The sequence below is a fragment of the Bubalus bubalis genome, chromosome 12, assembly GCF_019923935.1.
Source record: "Bubalus bubalis isolate 160015118507 breed Murrah chromosome 12, NDDB_SH_1, whole genome shotgun sequence".
NCBI classification, from domain to species: Eukaryota; Metazoa; Chordata; class Mammalia; order Artiodactyla; family Bovidae; genus Bubalus; species Bubalus bubalis.
The window spans coordinates 22,298,383-22,320,619 of record NC_059168.1 but is presented as its reverse complement, the minus strand read 5'-3'; the positions used below and the strand labels follow the sequence as shown (position 1 = coordinate 22,320,619).

The window sequence follows — 22,237 nt, the reverse complement described above, 5'->3', positions numbered from 1 at the left end:
AATTAAGCTTTCAAGTAAAGACAGAGGAACTTTTCTAAATGGAGAGTAAGCAGAATAATCTTTTTAATTTATGAAAGTATAGTAAAAAAAAATAAATAAATAAAGAGCTGGGCATGATTGACATACAAAATTTGCCATCAGTTTTATATTAAATACCTGTATGTGATCATTCATGCTAAGCTGTGTTCAATTATAATTTTAATGGAAAAATTGAATAGCACATAAACATTTTCCATTAATGAGCCATTTATAATGCATTCCTGTATACCAGACCACCTGACCTGCCTCCTGAGAAATCTGTATGCAGGTCAAGAAGCAGCAGTTAGAACTGGACATGGAACAACAGACTTGTTCCAAATCAGGAAAGAAGTATGTCAAGGCTGTATATTTTCACCCTGCTTATTTAACTTATATGCAGAGTACATCATGTGAAATATCAGGCTGGATGAAGCACAAGCTGGAATCAAGATTGCCGGGAGAAATGTCAATAACCTCAGATACGCAGATGACACCACACTATGGCAGAAAGCAAAGAACTAAAGAGCCTCCTGATGAAAATGAAACAGGAGAGTGAAAAAGTTGTCTTAAAAACTCAACATTCAGAAAACTAAGATCATGGCATCCAGTCCCATCCCTTCATGGCAAATAGATGGGGAAACAATGGGAACAGTGACAGACTAGTTTGGGAGACTCCAAAATCACTGCAGATGGTGACTGCATCATGATTTTAAAAGATGCTTGCTCCTTGGAAAAGAAGTTATGACCAACCTAGACAGCATATTCAAAAGCAGAGACATTACTTTGCCAACAAAGATCCATCTAGTCAAAACTGTGGTTTTTCCAGTAGTCACATATGGATGTGAGAGTTGGACTATAAAGAAAGCTGAGCACCAAAGAATTGATGCTTTTGAAGAGAAGACTCTTGAGAGTTCCTTGGACTGAAAAGACATCCAACCAGTCCATCCTAAAGGAAATCAGTCCTGAATATTCATTGGAAGGATCGATGCTGAAGCTGAAGCTTCAATACTTTGGCCACTTGATATGAAGAACTGACTTGTTGGAAAAGATCTGATGCTGGGAAAGATTGAAGGCATGAGGAGAAAGGGATGACAGAGGATGAGATGGTTGAATGGCATCACCAACTCAATGGACGTGAGTTTGAGTGAGCTCCGGGAGTTGGTGATGGACAGGGAAACCTGGCGTGCTGCAGTCCATGGGGTCACAAAGAGTCGGACATGACTAAGCAATTGAACTGAACTGTCTATCATGTTCATCCTCTGAGTGATCATGTAAAAGTTGAGGCATAAAGTTATAAATATCTCACTTGTTGAACAAACATTGTAAAACAAGTAAAGACAAGTGTTTAGTTTGGTTTACATTGTGGATCTAAGTAGTACTTCTAAACTGAACAAAGATGTAATGTGTGAACTCTAGGACAGAAACCACTTTCTAGAATGTTTGCTCATGGAATTAGAATGCAGTGATGAGGGTTAGAGCATTCTAAAAAGTGGGAAAGGTACAAAGTCAGAATAGCAAGACAGCAGAAGTGTCTGGGGTTCATTTGGAGTTGAAGATTTATATATAGAAGAACAGGGGGAGACAAAGCCAACCTAACCAAAGCTGAGGCTTTAGAGGAACCCAGAATGTTTCTAGGCTGGCTGGAGCTCACTGTATTATGAGAAGCCAGTACCCTTCACATAATACAATGAGAAGGCTGGGTTTTGAGCCAGGAGTTCAGGGAGAAGCCCCAAACTTGAGGGCCGCATCAAAGGTGCCAGCTCTGGAACTTGTAATGAATCAATTCATCTTTCTAGACCTCAGTTCCAAATCTAAAAATAAGAGTTTTGGTATAATGATTCCAGGATCTTTCCCAGATCAACAAGTTCATCAGCTAAGACTGGAACTTAGCTAGCTTTCAAGACTGATGTCATGGTCATTAGTAAATAGTCTCTCTTAGATGTACATTATTTATAGCTTCAACCAACATGCTTTTTCCTAATGCACATAAATAACTACTCCTTAAAAACCCAAGGGCTTCCCTGGTAGCTCAGCTGGTAAAGAATCCACCTGCAATGCAGGAGACCCTGCTTCAATTCCTGGGTCGGGAAGATCTGCTGGAGAAGGGATAGGCTACCCACTCCAGTTTTCTCGGGCTTCCTTGGTGGCTCAGCTGGTTAAAAAAAAAAAAAAATCTGCCTGCATTAAGGGAGACCTGGGTTCGATCCCTGGGTTGGGAAGATCCCCTGGAGAAGGGAAAGGCTACCTACTCCAGTATTATGGCCTGGAGAATTCCATGGACTGTATAATCCATGGGGTCACAAAAGTTGGACACAACTGAGTGACTTTCAGTTTAAAAAAACAAACGTACATATGCACACACTACCAAACAGAATTCAATGGAGCAAAAGATAATGTGTATGACATACAATGGAAACCTTGCCAGGCTATTTCAGGGCATTTTTAGAAAAGTATAGTCATCAGGTCTGGTGGCTCAGATGGTAAAGAATCTGCCTCTAATGTGAGAGACCTGGGTTTGATTCCTGGGTCAGGAAGATCCCCTGGATAAGGCAATGGCAACCCACTCCAGTATTCTTGCCTGGAAAATCCCATGCACAGAGGAGCCTGGTGGGCTACAGTCCATGGGGTTGCAGAGAGTCGGACACGACTGAGCGATTAACAACATATAAAGTCATCAGGTTATGCTCAGAGGATCATAGGGAACCATTCCAGGAAAGGACACAGAGATGAAACACAGTAACAGCAGTGGGCAGGGCTGTGGAAATGGGGAGAGCTCTAAGTATTTTGGGGGGAGATTTATCAGTAGAGAATCTTGCAAATAATCTCAACTTTAATTGACTAAATGAAGTTTTGCAGCTGCATAGAAAAAACAACAGGGATTATTGCAAGGACACATTCTTTCAGCTTTGAAAGAAATTAAGAGGTTTCTCTGACAGTTGAATTTTTGAAGTGTTTTCTGTTTAATTAATTTCCAAGTTATGTGATTTGTGTTCTTAAATACAAATTTCTTTATGTATGAGAAAATAATTTCTCTTGATGTAGCATTTTTATTTTTCTATTTTTTATAATTATGAAATGGTATTCATGCAACGTGGTGGGCTCAAAGGCCATTTGCTATCTCTAACTGGCACCTTTTCTGCTCAAGTTTTATCCCTGTTAATTGCACATGGAACAAATCCAGTGTGTTTGTGAACAACAGTCAAGTAAATAGCTTTGGAGGATGTAGTCTAAATGAAAGATAGTAATAAGGTTCAGCTTTATGGTTATGGTTCTTAGGTGATATGTAAAAACGAGTACAATTTTTAGCACATGACATGAGCATTTTAGTGCATAACCATTGTGAGGTTAACCATGACTGGCACATAGTAGACTTTCAATAAAAGGTGGCTTGACTACATGAAGAGACCCATTGATTTCCCTTCTCCCCTTCCTTATAGTTAATAAAAGAGAAGCAATTTAGCAAAATTACATTATTTGCAAGAAGAACTGAAAAGTGAGCACCTTTTACATAATCAAAACGTTAATCATATAATATCTGTAACCATGCTGCTGCTGCTGCTAAGTCACCTCAGTCATGTCCGATTCTGTGCGACCCCATAGACGGCAGCCCACCAGGCTCCCCGGTCCCTGGGATTCTCCAGGCAAGAACACTGGAGTGGGTTGCCATTTCCTTCTCCAATGCATGAAAGTGAAAAGTGAAAGGAAAGTCGCTCAGTCGTGTCCGACTCTTAGTGACCCCGTGGACTGCAGCCTACCAGGCTCCTCCGCCCACGGGACTTTCCAGGCAAGAGGACTGGAGTGGGGGCCATTGCCTTCTCCGATCTGTAACCGTAGGTGTAGTTTGAATCCACCCCCCCTCCCCCAGTGATTTGGAGATAAGGTCTAGGTACTTGAATATTTGTGCCTCAGAACAGGTTTGTTTTAAACCACTTCTATCCACCATTTCTACTTTTCACATAGATGGATACAGAAATTTGTATTTGAGAAGCTCTTTGCCATGCAAACCTTTAATGAGGACTAGAATATGGCAGAAATGGAGCTGACCCAGGAGGAAGACCTAGGGGTCTTTTCATTAAGGGAAGTTCAGTGATGCCAACCCACTGCTGCCTATGCCAGGCCTCACAGCAGGGTGTTTGACTCCCTGGGATTTGGGCTGCAGCCCTTTGCTTCTGGTATCTAATTCCTCAGCTTTGTTTTTCAGACAGCTGCAGCTGCCTCCCGTTGGCTTCATTTCAGTGTCGTTCCCATGTAGATAGCAACATTTTCCACATCATCATGTATGCCTCAAAGCTAAAACAAACTCCATCTTTCTGCTTTATGTGTATGAATTCTCATGTAGGCATATTTGGTTCCTGTTCGGTATAAATGCAGTCTGTACGTTGGCATAGTTAAAGGTACTGCAGGAATGAGAAAAGATATTACATATATGATGCCAGTGTTTGGGTATCCTTTACACTAAGAAATGATGTGAAGAAAAACAATTACTATGTTTTATAGCAGGAAACAGGGCTTTGTCAACCACTTTGTTTACTAAGGACAGTAATTAAGGCAAATTTGAGTTTTTTGGTTTTCTGTTTCTTTTTAAATTGTATAAATTCCAGGTGTATAGCATTATAATTCAACATCTGTATACACTACAAAGTGATCACCAACATCAGTCTAGTTTCCACCCATTACTATGTAGTTGGCCCCTTTTACCCATTTTGCCCTCCATCCCTTCTCCTCTGGTAACAACTAATCTAATCTCTGTATTTATGAGTTTTTTTCTTTGGTCTGTCTGTTCTATCTTTTTAGATTCCACATATGAGTGAAATCATGTAGAATTTGTCTTTCTTCATCGATTCCACTGAGCATAATACCTTCAAGGCCCATGCATATTGTCACAAATGGCAGGAATCCATTTTTTTTTTTTGTAATGACTAAGTTGTGTTGGACTCTTGGCCGTCCCATGAATTGTAGCCTGCCGGGCTCTCAGTCCATGGGGATTTCCCAGGCAAGAATACTGGAGTGAGTGGCCATTTCCTTCTCCAGGGAGTCTCTGTGGACCAGAGATCAAACCCATATCCACTGAATTGTCAGGTGCTTTCTTTACCACTCAGCCACCAGGGAATCCCAGTGTGTATAACACCACATCTTCTTTATCCATTCACCCATGATAGACGCTCAGGTTGTTTACGTATCTTGGCGATTGTATATAATGCTGCAGTGAACACAGCGGTGCATATTAAATTAGTATTTTATGCTCTTTGAGTAAAGATTCTGAAGAAGAATAGGTAGGTTATATGTTCTTAATTTTTTGAGTTTTTCAGTTCAGTTATAACTTCTTTTTGCTGCTTTCTTATATTTTCCATTTCTCTGTTGGCGGTCTCACTATGCTCATCCATTCTTCTCTTGAGTTCAGCAAGCATCTTTATTACTTTTACACTGGTGGGTAGGCTGCCTATGTCCATTTTGTTTTGTTCTTTTTCTGATGTTTTATCTTGTTGTTTTGATTGGAGCATATTCTTTTATCTCCTCATTCTACCTAGTTCTCTGTTTATTTTATGTATTAGGTAAGTCAGCTATCTCTTCTAGTCTTAAAAAGTGACCTTATTTGAAAGAGATGTCCTGTGAGGTTCTGTGAGGATGTCCAGGCTTCTCCTGCCTGTCTCAGTGATATCCTTTAACCCTTTGATATGGAGGCTCTGTTCATCTGATTTTCAGGTCTTTTTCCAAGGGAATTATTCCATATGTAGTTGCAAATCTGTTGTGTTTGTGGGAGGAGGTGAATTCAGGATCTTCCTATACCACCATCTTTAATCCTCCCCAGCCAGTACATTGGTTTTTTAAATTAATGATTGCACATGGAAAGAGAAAAGTAATTTTAAACACATGCTGATTTCATTTCCTTTGGGGGGTGTATACTCACCAGCATGACTTGAGTTCTGTGTATATAAACTATGAATAATAACTATTTCTACACCCTAAGTCCTTTACAGACAGGAAGCAGCTCATTGTCCTCTGAGTTTACTAAGACACAGCAACAAACTGAATCTAAACGGCACAACTGTTTCATTGGTCAAAAATACTCAGTGCTGTCCTGGCATTGTGCAGAGCCTGGTGCTGGGTTTAGAAAACGAGAGATAAAAGACAGTCACTGATTCCAAAAAAAACCTCATCAGAGTTATTATTTGCATGTGGTATGATTAAAGTGTAAAGTAGATCACAAAACACTCTTTGAGGTCACAGAATATGGGCCTCACTCAACCTTGAGGTATAGTTGGAGGGAAGGAAGAAAGTTAGAGAAAACATCCTATTATAAATAGGGCCCCTGTTTTCTGTTGCTATAATTTTGCTGTGTAGACTGCATTGATACCCATAAAACAAAGAGCCGTATAAAATTGTTGACTTATAAAACATGGGTGCCTTTTTATGTAGTAAGAGTTCAGAGAAACAATCAAAGCTTTCACACTAGTAAAAATAATCAAGAAAGGTCCTATGGAAAGCAGAGGTCTTGAAGCACAACTCCCCACCCCCCATTTAAAACTCAGCGGTGAGCCCCACCAAGCAGTGCCCCTGTTGCTAAAATGTTTTAATTGTGGTCATTTTCTGGCTCTCAGTTTTTCAGCAGAGCAACTGTGATGCTGAACAGAATTAGGCTTGTTTTGTCCACTTATTTTATTATCCCTCCTGGCCATTACATTAGCAGGGTTACTTCAGTTGCCTTTATTGATAAATGCTCGTTAGTGGTACTTCCATTTAACTAATTTCAGTATGATACTGAAAGCTACAAGCTAATCTTTTGGATTATTCATAAATAGTTGGACAGCTGCATTTGCCACGCTTATGGACATTCAAATGCAGATGCATCAGTCAAGGGTACTTCTACTTCAACTCAGAAGGAAATAAAAAGCAAGTTAGTCTAACGCCTATGGCACTAAGTTCTCTGTCCCCAGAGTGGAGGTGGGTAAGGTAGGAGAATCCAGGTCCTTTTTAGAATCCTAAATGTCTATAACTGACTTCTCTCTGGAGGAAGGATCCAGAGACCACAAAGTCTATATACAGAAACCAGATTATTCTCAAGTTCCTTGGTGTTCTAGAACTTCCTGTGCCTGAGCTGGTGTGTGGTTCCTGCTTGCATTTCCAAATGATTCTCCAAACCTGCATTTCAGTTTCTTATGGACCACAAAACTAACCCTTGAAACCACAGAAGTTTGCAGAACAGAGAATCTAGATGGCATATAGAGCTGCCAAACTTCCATCCTCTCTGGAGCCCGGGAGTGCTATGTAACTACACAAGAGCTGCATAGACCCAGCAAGGCTAAATTTGAGTAATTATGTTAAACCAGCCCTTGCCCTGCCGATCACACAGCAGGCTCCCCTGTGCTTGTAAAGTAACTGTCATAGCAAGGCCTGACTTTCAAGAGGAAACTATAAAACCAACTGTCATCTCAGGTATTTTAAAACAGGTTGAGTTAGCCAGAATAATTGGAAGTGAAGTTGGCTTCTGAATACATCGTAAGCCTGTGTGGAAAAGAAAGTATTGTTTATCATCTTATTTACTTCTTTGCTGAGTGAGTGGAGCTTACCGATTATGTAAAAGCATCAGGGTTGCCTGCAGAGCAAAATATAAATAGAGCAATTCTAACACTGAGGCTTACCATTCAAGTGGTAAACGTACTTGTCTAGGTCTAGCAGCTCATAAGATTACACCGGAAGAATCTGTTTATCCCAGTGAGGCTAAGGTGAAGTGTGATGCTTGAGGAGTGGTGTCACCAAGAGGCATCCTTGGGAGGGGCTGTAACCTCCCCGCCCCTCTCTCCATCAGCCACCCCACCCCCTGACCAAAATACCGCCTAAGAAAAAAATTAAGGCTTTGATGGCTAAAGGCAAATACAGCTTGGAGATAAGTCCCTTACTCCAAGCTGACTCTCATGTGGAGAGAAATAGAAATTATATAGAAATTACATATCTTTCACTGGGTATAAGAGATTCTGCATGATTTATTACCAGCTTTGACTGTATTCCATGCCTGGTGCCTTCTACCCCTTTCTTTTTTTATTTTATTGTTGATTTATTTAGTTTTGGCTGCCTAGGTCTTTGTTGCTGTGCACAGCCTTTCTCTAGTTGCAAGGTCTTCTCATCGCAGTGGCTTCTCTTGTTGCAGAGCACAGGCTTTAGGGCGCTCGGGCTTCAGTAGTTGCGGCCTATGGTCTTAGTTGCCTCGAGGCATGTGGAATCTTCCTGGACCAGGGATCAAATCCATGTCCCCTGCGTTGGCAGGTGGATTCTTAACCATTGGACCACTAGGGAAGTCCTACCACCTTTTTTTTTTGTTTAAAGAAAAAGGGAAGAAGAAAAAAATGAGGCCAAATGCCTAATATAAGATCATTAGGAGCTATCGACTTGGCAAAAAGAACTACTACTTGTTGAGGGTTTATTAAGTACCAGGCACTATTTAAACTCCATTATATATATTTTTTCTCATTTACTATTCAAATGCACAATACTGGATGCTTGGGTCTGGTGCACTGGGACGACCCAGAGGGATGGTATGGGGAGGGAGGAGGGAGGAGGGTTCAGGATGGGGAACACATGTAAACCTGTGGCGGATTCATTTTGATATTTGGCAAATCTAATACAGTTATGTAAAGTTTAAAAATAAAATAAAATTAAAAAAAAAAAAAAAAAACAAATGCAATTTGAGATATTTATTATTCATGCTATACAAATGAGGATACTGAGGCTCAGCACGGTGGCATGCTCAGTCACACAACTAACAACAATTAAAACCACTCTGTGCTGTTTTCTCTATACCCTGTTGCCAACAGATATATTCCTTGGTGTCTCTTAGAAAAAGAGATATAGTGGGATACAGTTGTAAGTCTCGTGGTTATCTACTCAGAACCTGACTTCAACACCTCAGGGAAGCTGTTGTATTAAATGGGAAAACTGGAAATTATAGACCCGAGTTCTAGTTCCCTGAAATTGGTCAAATATGAACTTCAGTTTCATCTTTGGGAGAAGATGGAGTAATATACTTGTCTTACAGAATTTTAAGAATTAAACAAAAAGTTCTTAACCCTGCAGTGACTCAGAATCATTGTGGGGTTTAAAAAAAAAAAGAAAACTACACTTGCCAAATGCTAACCCAAAGCCTAAGCAATTGTATTCTCTCATGGGTAGTGGTCTGGAAAATGTAGACAATCTATGTTTTTTCCACTTCCACGAGTGATTGGGGTGTGTGGCCATGGCTGGTAGTCAGTCATTGGATTGGAAGAGGTATGTGAACTTCCTACTACCTAGCACAGTGTTAAGAAAATTCTAAAATATTCTTATTCTCCAGCTATGACTTCTTTGTCACCTTCATGGGTTTCTGCTTCCTTTCTCATAAAGTGATGGAGTTTTAGCTCCTGGTATTTTATGATTCTCAACAGTGAAGTTAATAAATTAGGGACTTTTAGGAATGCCTGATTCCCAGAAAATCTGGGAGAGGCAAGATAACTGTTTGGCTTCTCTGACTCTGTTTCTTGAAACTTTTTCATTAATGGATCCTCAATCCTTTCAAACCCCTTCCAGAGCCCCACCCAGCCTCTCGGAGACAGCCTCCTCTCCTTCAAGCTTATACTTTTTCCATTCAGTTAAAAGCGTAAGGTACTATGTCATCAGTTAAAAGGACTCCATCTCACTAGACAATTAGCTATCATTTCTCTCTCAAATCATATCATGTTTGAGTCCATACAAAGTGAAAATTTTAGGCACTTTAATATCTTTGTGGTGGATGTATTTGTGGCCAAACTATGATGGGCTCACAAATACTTAGTTGGTTACCTGTGTAATTTCTGGGCAAGACCCACTCTGCTTCGGGGAGGCTCATTCCTGTTTTGTCTCTGATGGTTACAGAGAGGGAGCAAACATCTCGTTCAGCCTTACCCACTCCTCCTATTATAAATTAGGATATGCTCACTTCTAATACACTGACAATCCAACAGATTAGGAAAAAAACTGTTGTTATGATTACAGTATTTACTTCATTGAAATGAATCAGACAGGTATTTAATTAATTATTTGTATCCATAACCTGTTGTTTGCTGTTTGCTTTCCCAGGGCCAACATTTAGTATATTAGACATTGCAATGTAGTGATCAGTAAAGCACCAGAGACTAGGCGCACATGGGCTTTTTTTCTCCAGTGAGTTCCAAAACCTAGGGAGAGAGAAAGAAAAGGTATAGGAATACAAAGATTATATAGTATATGGGGTTTTAATTCCCCCCTTTAGAAAATAAAGCATTCAAACAGCAATGACTAGTACTTAAGATCACTCAGGCATTCTCTTTTTAAAAAAATGTTATTTTTTTTTTTAAACTATTAAGAAAGGGAGCTATTCCTGTGCTCTTTCCTTCCTCCATCCAGTGTGAGCCTGTTGGAATCCTGCACCGTCTTGTAAGCATCAGGCAGCCTGTCAGGGAAAGGATGAACAAAGAAAACAGAGCTGGCTGGGAAGAGTGAGATGAATGCAAAGAGCTCTAAACCAAGCAGAGTTTTCACCGCCCCCACATCCATGCCCTGAAATAGACACAGAATTGCACATGCTTCTAGCTCATTGGCCAGGTTCAGAGTTAGCAGAAATGAATAGCTGAGTGCCTTTTTCTTAATGGAAGTACTGCTATGTCAGAAAAAGAAATCAGAAGAGCCCTGAGGTTAAACCAGTCTCCAGATTAGCTGGCTAGTTGGCCAGCATGTGACAAACCAAAGGCACAAAGACCTGTGTCCAGTGGGCTGCTGGGCTTGGGACCTTCCAACAAGCACCTGCACAGTGATGCCAAAGCATCAAGCATGTGCCAGACGCACATGAGACCGCCTTCAGAAATGATGCTCTCCCTCACTCGGGAGGTGACGGAGCCAAGGTAGAGGTGTCTCGGCTATCAAAGTTGATATTCCCTTGGAAGCTCTGATGACTTAAATTCTTTCTTTTTTCTTCACAGAACCCCTTCTTTCTTACCTTCCTTTACCTCTTTTCTTCTTCTTCTCTCCACTGTTTCTCCTCCTCCCTTGTCTTTTCCCCTTCCTTTGTCTGTATCTCTCTTTTTTTTTCTTCAAAGAAACATCTAAGTCATAGCCACAGTTATTCCTTCTCAAGATCATTGCCAGCCAGTTGCAAGGCTACAGATTCAGAGATGCAAGAAAGTTGGCCTCATTTGCCTGAGATGGGAAAAAAAAAAAAAGAAACATAAGGAATAGTGATCTATGTCTCTCAAACAAAATAAAAATAATCTTATTTACTAGGTGTAATTTCAGTCAAATTCTGCCTAACCAAACTCTGACAGAAAGACATGTTGATTTTTTTAAAAGCTATCCTACTCTAGGCAAACTGTACAGGGGCTAAATCACAATTTTCGAACCACCTCATGGATGGGAAACTAAATTCTAATCACATCTCTGTTTTGGACATTATAATGCCAATTAAGATACTGATTCAACTCCTTTAGGACTCTTTCTAAAACTTAAGTATCACTGCTATAAGCTGAAGTGATTTTAGAAGACTGTTACTTGTTAGGTAGGCTAACCATTTATTAGAATGGAAGGCCAAAAGGAGAAAAATACCTGAAATTTGAGGTGGTTTTAGGTCTATTTTAAAATGTTTGTAAGTTTTGTTATATCTGAAAGCATCAGTGAAGGAAACTCCAAGAGTGTATTATTTCAACTCCATTTCTGTTTCTTTGAATTGGACATTGAATTGGACAGAGAATTTCTAACATCTCCTGTGACCTCTTATGGGTAGATGAGAGACTGAAGAGAACACGACCAATATTTTGCAATGTTTGGAAAGAATTTCCTGCTAGCCGCAGCACACTTTGTCATGTGCTGACAGTAGGGGATGAGGAATGGCCATGACCACTCCTCGGAAGCGTCCGCCAGTTTGACTTGTAATCCCGTGTGGGAAGCCTACAAGGTCAATGGCAGCTGCCCTTCATTCTCCCTTTCTCATTGTTCTCTGCTGTTATTCCTCTGTGGATACACACATATCAGGGTTCACCTTCACTCCACAGTCCTTCTCCTGCATCCCTCTTGACAGGGCCACATAGATGGAGCTCCCCAAAACTAGGGGAATCCTGCATGCTCTCGTCTCTCCTTAACTTCTCCCACCAAGATTTTTATGAATATTGTGATTATATCAGACCAAAAAGGCCAGTTGAGGGTTGCAAGGAAACATAAGACTTGATTTTGATAGCTATAAAAGGAAAGCCCAGTTTCCTCTGCTGCGCTAGCAAATCTTGCTTTCGAAGTCACAACTTTAGTGTTAGTTAAAAAAAAAAAAAAAGGACTCGGGGGGTAACTCCCTGCCACAAAAGCTGGGCATGAGGCCAGGACACTGCACTCTTAGCCAAGATTCCACTGGTCAGCATTTTTCATGCAAAGATGAGGGTGTCCCGCTGAAACCCAAGATAGAAGAGACAAGGTTACCAGTCTCTGCACACAAGGAAGTTAATTGGCTTTTCCTCCCAGAAGAATGTGTTCATCTTTTATAAGGCATTAGAGGCCTTGGAGAAATGTAATCATCCGTAAAATCAGAAAAGTACATAGACTAAGGCCTACATGTGCTTCCTCTTTTCCTGCTTCTGCTCCATATACATAAAATTCAGCCAACAAAAATGTATCATGCTAATTATGGCCTACTTGGTCATACCAAATTTGTTTTCAGTCTTTCTAGTTGCTAATTCTTTATTCAAAAATGTTCTGTCTAATGTATTGTCATTCCCTTTTCTCAATGCAGAAATTACACAGTTTGCCCTGAGTTTATCAAAGCAAAACACAGCTAGCAGTGGAAAATAGGGCATTTTTAAAAAATGTAAGCCTAGTAGTCCCGCTTACTAATAGGTAGCAGAGAGAGGAAATATTGATAAAGTGAAATTTAGAACCAAAGTGTTTACTAATTGCAGTTTTCATTAATAACGGAGTCAGAGTTAACTGCAAGTAGTTGAAATAGAATCTCTCATGACATTCTGCAGGCTGTGTCCCTTTCCTGAACCACTAAGATTTGTTTTTTCTTTCCTCTTAACATTGGCCTGTAGGCCTATATGTAAAGACAAGCCTTCATGCAACCTGTTCATCACATGTTGATTTATTTCAGAATACAGCATTATTCTATTAGGTAAATATAAATTTAACATATGGTTACTTAATATTTTTTATTTTTTAACCCCATTTCTGTCGCCATCCAGGTAAAACTTAGACGGGCTTATTTGGTAAGTTACATAACTGTAGGAAATGAGCATGGTGGATGGGTGTGCGTGAATTTTGTAATTAAAATCTTGAAATTTGTTGTTTCACAGACCAACAGGTGGGATCGTGTTAGCTAAACCTTATCTTGTTGCTCTGATGAACTGGTTTCTGTACATAGTCTAGAATAAAGGTTGGGATCACAGTTCACTCTACAATGAGAAGAATCCTCTGGGCTCAGAACGCCACCAACCCCATTAAATGACTTCCTGAAAGATGACCTCTAGTTACCTAAACGGAAAGAACTTGAGGGCAAGAAAGAGAATCATCTGAAGGATCACACAGAACAGAGGAGAAGCCTGATAGAAGCTGAAGCCCAAAGGAGAGGCACAGGTCAAGAAATAACGTAGACTATGAAGGCTTATCTGTCAACCCACAGTCACCCATTAACACCTAAATGCAGTTTACCTTGTCAGGTGTCATCCTAGAGCAGAGCAGTTTGGTAGGATCATGAAAAACAAGAGGAGAGCTCCACTTGGATTTGGGACCTGGGGCATAGGATTGGAATACCTTTTGAGGGCAAAAATAAGAACTAACATCTATTGAGCTCCTTCCGTGTATCATTTCTTATAAATGCTTTAGCAGAGCAAGAGAGGGCAAGGATTGAAGAAGTCATATGGATTAGCATCCCCCTAAAAAGTAGGAAGATATTTCTAATGCATTATAAAACTCATTAGACCCTATTTTGCCTTACAGTGTCTCTGAATTTGAAGGTAGAGTCTGGCCCAAGGTGGTCCTCTGCTCCATAGGAATTGATCCTGTCAATCCGTAAACAATCCGTAGAAACAAAAGTCAGGAGAACAAAACTAAGTAGCAGTCTGCCCTGTGTTTCCTGGAGAGGAAAGTGACCTGAGTGACCTCTGAGTTCTCCTGTCCTGCAAAACTCACATCACTGGAGTGGTCCTGGGCTGTTTCTGTAATGAGCAGGTTCTTGGGATGTCCATAGAAGCAGATGGTATGATCCTGGACCACCAAAGTAGAAGGAGCCTCCGAAGGTGGTGTCCTACTTGGGGCGAGAGTCTGTCCTCACACGCCCCTCCTTTTATGTACTAATTGCCCACTCAACATGGACACCATCTGTTAATCCTCTGAATGCTGGCCTGGAAGTTGCCTATAAGATACTGATATGTGACTTGAGTTAACGTAATGTACAAGTAAGTGATTTGCTAAGTAGCTTCTGGAACCCTCACCTTGAAAGCATAAAGGATGTTAGGAAGAGCTGAGGCAGTGAGGACAAGTCCCAACATGGCTCACTTATCTGGAGGGAGTTGCTGTTTGTTTCCTGCTCCTCAGAGCCTTGGATTATCAAGGAAGCACCCTGAGGATACCTGGAAGGTGAGGAAGGAGTTGGGAAAAGCAGACTTCAGAGACAATGAGGAAGACTTGACTGGTTTCATAGTGAAGGAGGCTATAATTCTTCTGATAGCATCCAACAGTTCTATGTTTTGGTCCTGAACACGTGAGGGTTCACATGTGTGTTGCTGTTCAGTTGTTCAGTGTCCAACTCTTTGTGACCCCATGGACTGCAGCACACCAGGCTTCCCTGTCCTTCACCATCTCCCAGAGCTTGCTCAAACTCATGTCCATTGAGTCGGTAATGCCATCCAACCATCTCATGCTCTGTCGTCCCCTTCTCCTCCTTTCTTTGATCTTTCCCAGCTTCAGGGTCCTTTCTAATGAGCAGACTCTTGGCATCAGGTGCCCAAAGCTTCATCTCAGTCCTTCTAATGAATATTCAGGATTGATTTCCTTTAGGATTGACTGGTTGGATCTCCTTGCAGTTCAAGGGTCTCTCAAGAGTCTTCTGCAACACCACAGTTCAAAAGCATCAATTCTTCGGTGCTCAGCCTTCTTTATGGTCCAGCCCACACATCCATACATGACCACAGGAAAAACCATAGCTTTGACTAGAAGGACATTTGTTGGCAAAGTAATGTCTCTACTTTTTAATATGCTGTCTAGCCCTCTCACATATGTATGTATGTGCATATTCTTACATAAAAATATACAGAGAGAAACAGATATAGAAGCAGATGCTTTGCCAATTCAAAGACCCTCAGTCTAGGCTTCTTGAGCTACACCATTGTTATTCCCACCACCAGCAGCCAAGCACAGGCATTCTGAAGATTTCTGAAGATCCATGATCATCTGTGCCTATTCATTTTCCATGGCCCGTTTAATTGAAAGGTGATGCGGTTACTGTTTTTCTTTTAGGAAAGTGGAGTTTATTGCCCTGCCGTCTCTGGAAACTAGCCATAGCTTGCAAATTTGGAACACCCAAAGCAAGCGTGATAAATTATCCCCAGTGAAATATCCCTAGCACTTCTGCCAAAAGAAAGGCTTGGCAGCCTGTGAGATTTGATACAACTCTCTTCTCACAAGGCTGCAAAGTGGACTTTCCCCCATTCCCTTCTCCCCCAAAACCACAGAATAAAAGGATCAGTTTTGAAAAACATTTAAGATGAGGGGGGAAAAATTGCACTTGGGATTTTCTCCCAGAGACTGGGCTGGTGTTAAGCAAAATTGTGCAAGCACCCCTTTTGCTCTGTATCCCACTGCTTCCCTACTGCAAATTCTCCTATTCAGTTTTTTATCCATGACATGGCCTCATCTCTTACAAAGCAAGAGATGGCCATGTCATTCACTGCGTTCACCAGCTGCAATTGTACATAAAGCTCAATATTGAGTTGCTGGGCATGGCTCTGTCCCTTCTTGAAAGATTGCATCATTAATTAGCAGATACAAGGTTCTGGGAAACACTTACTCCATCTACTGGTCAAACCCATCTTGTATGGAAAAGGCTGATTTTCTGGACTGTGGACTGTGCGTGTAAGGGGATGGGATATGAAGCCAGAAATGCAGTTCTAAGTACATGTCTCTGACCTTTAATGGTAGGTTTTATTCCTGAGTCACATGGTAATCTTCCCAGCAAATTATCTATGTCTGCTGATATCACCAGAAACTGAAATATGAGGCTGAATATCTAAAGTAAAAATGCACTATCCTTTCTGAAGTTCAAGGTGATGGCCTACAGGAAAGAGTGAACTTGGTCATCTATTTTAGACTATAAAGATTTAGAGTTGGCACACCACAGTTGAGTTCATAAATTCTGGCCAGTATGGACCTGCAGCTACTGATAATGTTGCTTCCACAAATCAGACCTGAGTGTCCTATTTGATAGCCTATAGTCAGCTGCTTGGTCCTGACTTAACCTTATCCCTCTTGCCCATCCCCCAGTCCCACATCCATACATATGCTCTGTGGTCCCCAATGTATGGATTCCATCCAGAGGACTCTCCAAATGAGTTCTCCATGTAGGTGCTAGAAGAAGACAGCACTGTGCCATGAAGAGCTCTGAGTCCAAGCCACTATGCCTAAGAATTCGAAAATAATGTTTCCTGGAGGAAAGAAAAAGCCAGGAAGTCTTCACTCTTTCGTACCCTCTCCTTGCTTCTTTGACATACTCATGATGCCTTCAAGACACCGTGTTTCTTCTGACTAGCTCTTGGTGAGAAGTATTTATGAGATAGTCACCAGAAAAAGGAACCATCACTTGGTGTCTTGCCTTGCGTGCGTGCTAAATCGCTTCAGTCATGTCTGACTCTTTGTGACCCTATGGACCATAGCCTGCCAGACCTCTGTCCATGGGATTCTCCAGGCAAGAATACTGGAGTGGATTGCCATGCCCTTCTCCAGGGGATCTTCCCAACCCAGGGATCGAATCTGCGTTTCTTACGTCTCCTGCATTGGCAGGCAGGTTCTTTACCACTAGCACCATCTGGGATGCCCATGTCTTGCCTTAGGTTGCATAGTAATTATGTCTTCTCCTCTGCCCTCTTCCTGGGCCATATTGAAATGAATTTCCCCACCCCCCCTCCTCTTCGTTGCTTAAATTCTATAAAATACTTATATATTTCAAAATTAAGAAAAATACAGTATACTGAAGAATATATTATACTTTCATTCAAAATTCCTTTTGTTTTGGCTTTACACTGTGTTCACCAAATTTTGACTAAGTATAGAATCATGGTTCTATGGCTGGATGGCATCACCCATGCAATGGATATGAACTTATTATTATGTTCTAGATTGGAAAGACATAATTATTATTTCTAGGTTGGAAAGACAAAGGAACAATCTGCTTAAAAATAGCCTAATTTTTCCAAAGATGATAGACCACTTGAAAAATGAAGATCTTGATAAAAATCTAACAAGAAGTCTGTCACATGTGAGCTCACTCTGGTCATCTGTTTACAACTGTGTCCGACCTCATGGTGTTAATGGTCCTTCTAAACTTAAGCATTCTCAGAAACTGTAATTTACATAAAGGACAGAATGATGCGCAGACTTAAGATTGAGTAAAAGAGAGGAATGATGATAAAGGTCAACAAGCCTTCCAAGAAGTAAACTGAGTGGGAAGGAGACTGGAGAAATAACTCATAAAAAGCAGTTCAGAAGAGTAGGGTGTTTTAAAGGTCAGAAACCGATTCCCAGTGTGGGTGCAGAAATGACAAGAAATGCTTTGATGACTCAGCGTTCATTAGGTAGTACTAAATTGCTGGTGAAACAGGAAAGTCATTTGCATTTCAGTTTACCCCTTCTCCAAATTTCATTTTGTGGTAAGGGCCCTTTTAAGATGACTTAAATGAACCTTTTTCTTTTTTTCCTTTAAATTGCAGAAGCAAGCATACACACCTCATTCAGTGGTGACTAACATTCTTCATCATCTCCTCAATTTATTGAAATTAGTTATGATGCGGTTGGGTCTAGTTGAAAAGTCATGCCAGTTTTTCAAAACAGAAACCCTGCTGGTCTCCCTGGAACCTTTTGAAAATTGAAGCCAGGAGGTGAAAAAGGTATATAACCTTGAGCTGGAATGCAAAAAACTAAAAGTGAAGTAGAAATTGAGTAAGAAGGTGTCTTCTTCCTGCCACGTTAACAGAGCTCATGTTTCAGACATTCAGCTACAGTTGGTGCCCTTGTCATATAGCATGAATACCCAAGAGCCTGAGTCATCATGTCCTCTCGGTACATGATATTTAGATCAGATCAGATCAGTCGCTCAGTCATGTCTAACTCTTTGTGACCCCATGAATTGCAGCACGCCAGGCCTCCCTGTCCATCACCAACTCCCAGAGTTCACTGAGACTCACGTCCATCGAGTCAATGATGCCAGCCAGCCATCTCATCCTCTGTCATCCCCTTCTCCTCTTGCCCCCAATCCCTCCCAGCATCAGAGTCTTTTCCAATGAGTCAACTCTTCGCATGAGGTGGCCAAAGTTCTGGAGTTTCAGCTTTAGCATCATTCCTTCCAAAGAAATCCCAGGGCTGATCTCCTTCAGAATGGACTGGTTGGATCTCCTTGCAGTCCAAGGGACTCTCAAGAGTCTTCTCCAACACCACAGTTCAAAAGCGTCAATTCTTCGGCGCTCAGCCTTCTTCACAGTCCAACTCTCACATCCATACATGACCACAGGAAAAACCATAGCCTTGACTAGACGAACCTTTGTTGGCAAAGTAATGTCTCTGCTTTTGAATATGCTATCTAGGTTGGTCATAACTTTCCTTCCAAGGAGTAAGCATCTTTTAATTTCATGGCTGCAGTCACCATCTGCAGTGATTTTGGAGCCCAGAAAAATAAAGTCAGCCACTGTTTCCACAGTTTCCCCATCTATTTCCCATGAAGTAATGGGACCGGATGCCATGATCTTCGTTTTCTGAATGTTGAGCTTTAAGCCCACTTTTTCACTCTTCACTTTCACTTTCATCAAGAGCCTTTTTAGTTCCTCTTCACTTTCTGCCATAAGGGTGGTGTCATAGGCATCCTAATTATTTTACGTAGTAGAGCACTAGCCAATCTGTAATTGGCAAACCACACACAGAGATGGAAATTTAAAAGAAATGTTCTAAATCTCAGTTTACCAAAGGAGTGGGTTAGGTTAGAACTAACCCACTAACTAACCCAGTTAGGTTTAGAACTGGCAAAGACACATTCTCTCATCTACCAATTCTGATCAGTCAGTAGGCCTGCCTGGAGCTCTGGGTAGAGAAAGATTTTGATACCTGTGGGAAAGAAGGCAAAATTGAGTAGAAAGCACTTGATGATGCCATCCGTCAATCTGTATGTACCTACCTAGTCATTCCCTCTCCCCCTTTCCTAAGCTATTTTAGTCAAGCCTTTGCTCCACTCAGATGTCCAGTACCTCCCAGCCTCTGTCCCCCTACTCTCAGCTGGTGATCTTGCTTCCCAGCTCCCTGAGAAAAGAGAAGCAATCAGAATAGACTTACCAAAGATTCCCACCATCGCATCCACCCATGTGCCGGCATCTGTAGTATGCAGTCTGCCTTTCTAAATATTACTGTTCTGTTCTGAGGCACAGACTTTTGCTGGAATTACAGTAGCCTCCTGGCTCCCACCCTTATCTCTACAATCTATTCTCAACAAAGGTGCCAGAGTGATTCTTTAAAGCTTTTAAGTCAGGTTATATCCCTTCTGTGCTCAAAACATTTCTCCCCGTTTTGCTCAGAACCAAAGTCATTTCGAGAGTCTCCATGGCCTACATGGATGACCCTTCTCCCCACCACTCTGCTTTCACTTCTCATCTTTCCTCCTAGATCACATTTTCTCCAGCCACATAGTTTCCTTAAACCATAAACAAGACTGGCAAGCTTCTGCCTTAGTATCTGTGTGCTGCCTGAGCCGTCTTTACTTCGGTTGTTGTTCAGATACTCAGTCGTGTCCAACTCTTTGTGACCCCATGGACTGAAGCAGACCAGGCTTCCCTATTTCCCCATGTTTGCTCAAACTTGTGTCTTTATTTCTGCCTCCCTCCAAAATATGGATGGCTAACTCTCATTTCTTGAAGCCTTTTCTTCTTCTTTTTTTTTTTTTTTTTGGTGTTTGAACTTTTATTGGACAGTTAGGAAAATTGAAACAAAATATAACTTTGTTTCTCAAAGGTCATGCAACTTGTCAGCAGTGACAGACATTATTTCTACAGCTTATCAGATGCCTTTATTTTATCAGAGGCACTTAGCATGTATTACCTATTGTGATACATGTTTTCAACCTTTAAATGTTAACCTTATTCCTCTTTTTGCCATCTTCTTTTATTAAAATATAGTTGACTTACAATATCATGTTAGTTTGAGGAGTACAACATGGTAATTTGGTTATGTATGTAAGAATATATGTATATACATATGTGTGTATACATATGTATGTGTATATATATGTGTGTGTGTATCCTTTTCCAGATTCTTTTCCTGTATAGGTTATTACAAAATATTGCGTATAGTTCCCTGTTCTTGAAACCTTTTCTTATGTGTCGCATTCTCAATAAAGCCTATCTTGACCATCTAACTTAAAATGACAACTGCCACCCCTCACCCAGCACTCCTCATCTCCAGAAGTCTATTTTTTCCATAGTATTTATAGCATTATAGACTTTAATTATTTATTTTATATATTGTATACATCTGTCTCACCTCAATAAGAGGACAAGGATTTTTTTCTGGTCAAAAGCCACCCCAGGAACAGTCTCCAGCACATAATTGGTGTTTATAAAGAATTGGCAAATGAATGAATAAATGAATGGCATCTGGTGTGGGTGTGGGAGGGAAGCATGGAACATTCATCTCTGGAATGAACAACCTCAAAAGCCTCCCAAATTTGACATTCTCTGATTATTTTCCCCTCAAAAATCAGCATGCTCAGAGTTCTGTGCTCAGACTTCTGAATTCTTTAAGGAACGTTTAGACTTCAGTGGATACAGGAGAGGAGAAATGGCCCTTGTTGCCTTCTGGTTTCTCATTTCAACCCTTGTTTGCTTTCGACTGGGGAAGAGGAGGCTGAAGGCCCCAAGGAGTCCTCTTGTGCCCAAGTTATTCTACTCTTTCCTATTTATAGAACCTTCCAAACAGAGTTGATTGATTGATTGATGTGCCAAAGGAAAAAGCCATTGCCCTCTGTATAATTTCATTTCCAAGTGTAGTAACCAAAACCCCAGAATGATGCCCAGGGAAAAGGGGGTTCTGTTGCATTCCCAGATAAGCTGCCAGTCTCTGGTACAAAGGGCCAAGGATCTCTCTCCATTCCCTCCCTTTTCTGCCCTTTTCTACCAGTGGTACCTGAAAAATTAACATTCAAGGAGTATTTTCTTGACTTCAAGTTCACTACCCTTGACATACAAGTGCCTAGTGATTTCAAGGAGAGATTGTAAATGAGATTTAGATTTATTCTTGCCATAAAGATTTTATAAAGAGGAGAAGAGGCGAGACTTTGGAACCCTGACTAAGGAAGAGACACATTATGAGAAAGTGAGAGACACAGAAGAAAAACTTGATGAATCTGCTTTAATACTCACTGTCTTGAGGCATAAGTGGGTTCTTTCTACAAGCCAGAGACTACCACTCTCCTTTTTGTTCCTGATCTTCCCTTCTTCCTCCATGCTACCATCTCTCCCCTTGGCTGGAGGTGGATATACATGTTTATATCAGTTCTCTTGGATAGCTTGAATTATAGGGAGAGGCAGTCCCTCTGGTGATGCGATTATGAAGGCGATCAGGTTCATAAGCTTCAAGGTTACTCCATCTGGCCAGTTTCAAAGAGCTGCAGCATACTTTGAAACGAGACCTAGCACATCTTCTAAGGCCATGTCCTAGGAATCCCTCCAAATAAAATAAATGGCAACTCGGGGGAACTCCAAAGAGCAGCCCCCTAATGATGCTTTAAAAAGGAGGGGAAGAGAGGTTATGTTTTATCAACTTAACACATTTTCTAGGGCTGGCCTAATAGATTATTAAACTGAACATTCCAGATGGCATGATTCCCATATTCTGATTTGGAAACTTGGACCCACATCTCTGATATGGGGACTTAAAAATGCCTCATATTTTCTCAAGCAGTCATTTCATGTCATGTTCATCTTTTTGGTAAAGTGGATTTGTTCACTGTATA

The 22,237-nt window shown here is 41.0% G+C and overlaps 1 protein-coding gene and 1 long non-coding RNA gene across 12 annotated transcripts in view; one reads left to right on the top strand and one right to left on the bottom strand.

Moving 5' to 3' along the window:
* The window catches only part of SLC8A1 (solute carrier family 8 member A1), a 450,527-nt gene that overhangs the window by 303,765 nt on the left and 124,525 nt on the right, over nucleotides 1–22,237 (top strand). The window lies entirely within an intron of this gene.
* On the bottom strand, nucleotides 9,248–21,871 carry LOC123328440. Its single transcript, XR_006543263.2, has 3 exons — nucleotides 21,645–21,871; nucleotides 11,000–11,199; nucleotides 9,248–10,202 (listed from the first exon to the last, which is right to left on the bottom strand). It is a non-coding gene; the product is annotated as an uncharacterized LOC123328440 (long non-coding RNA).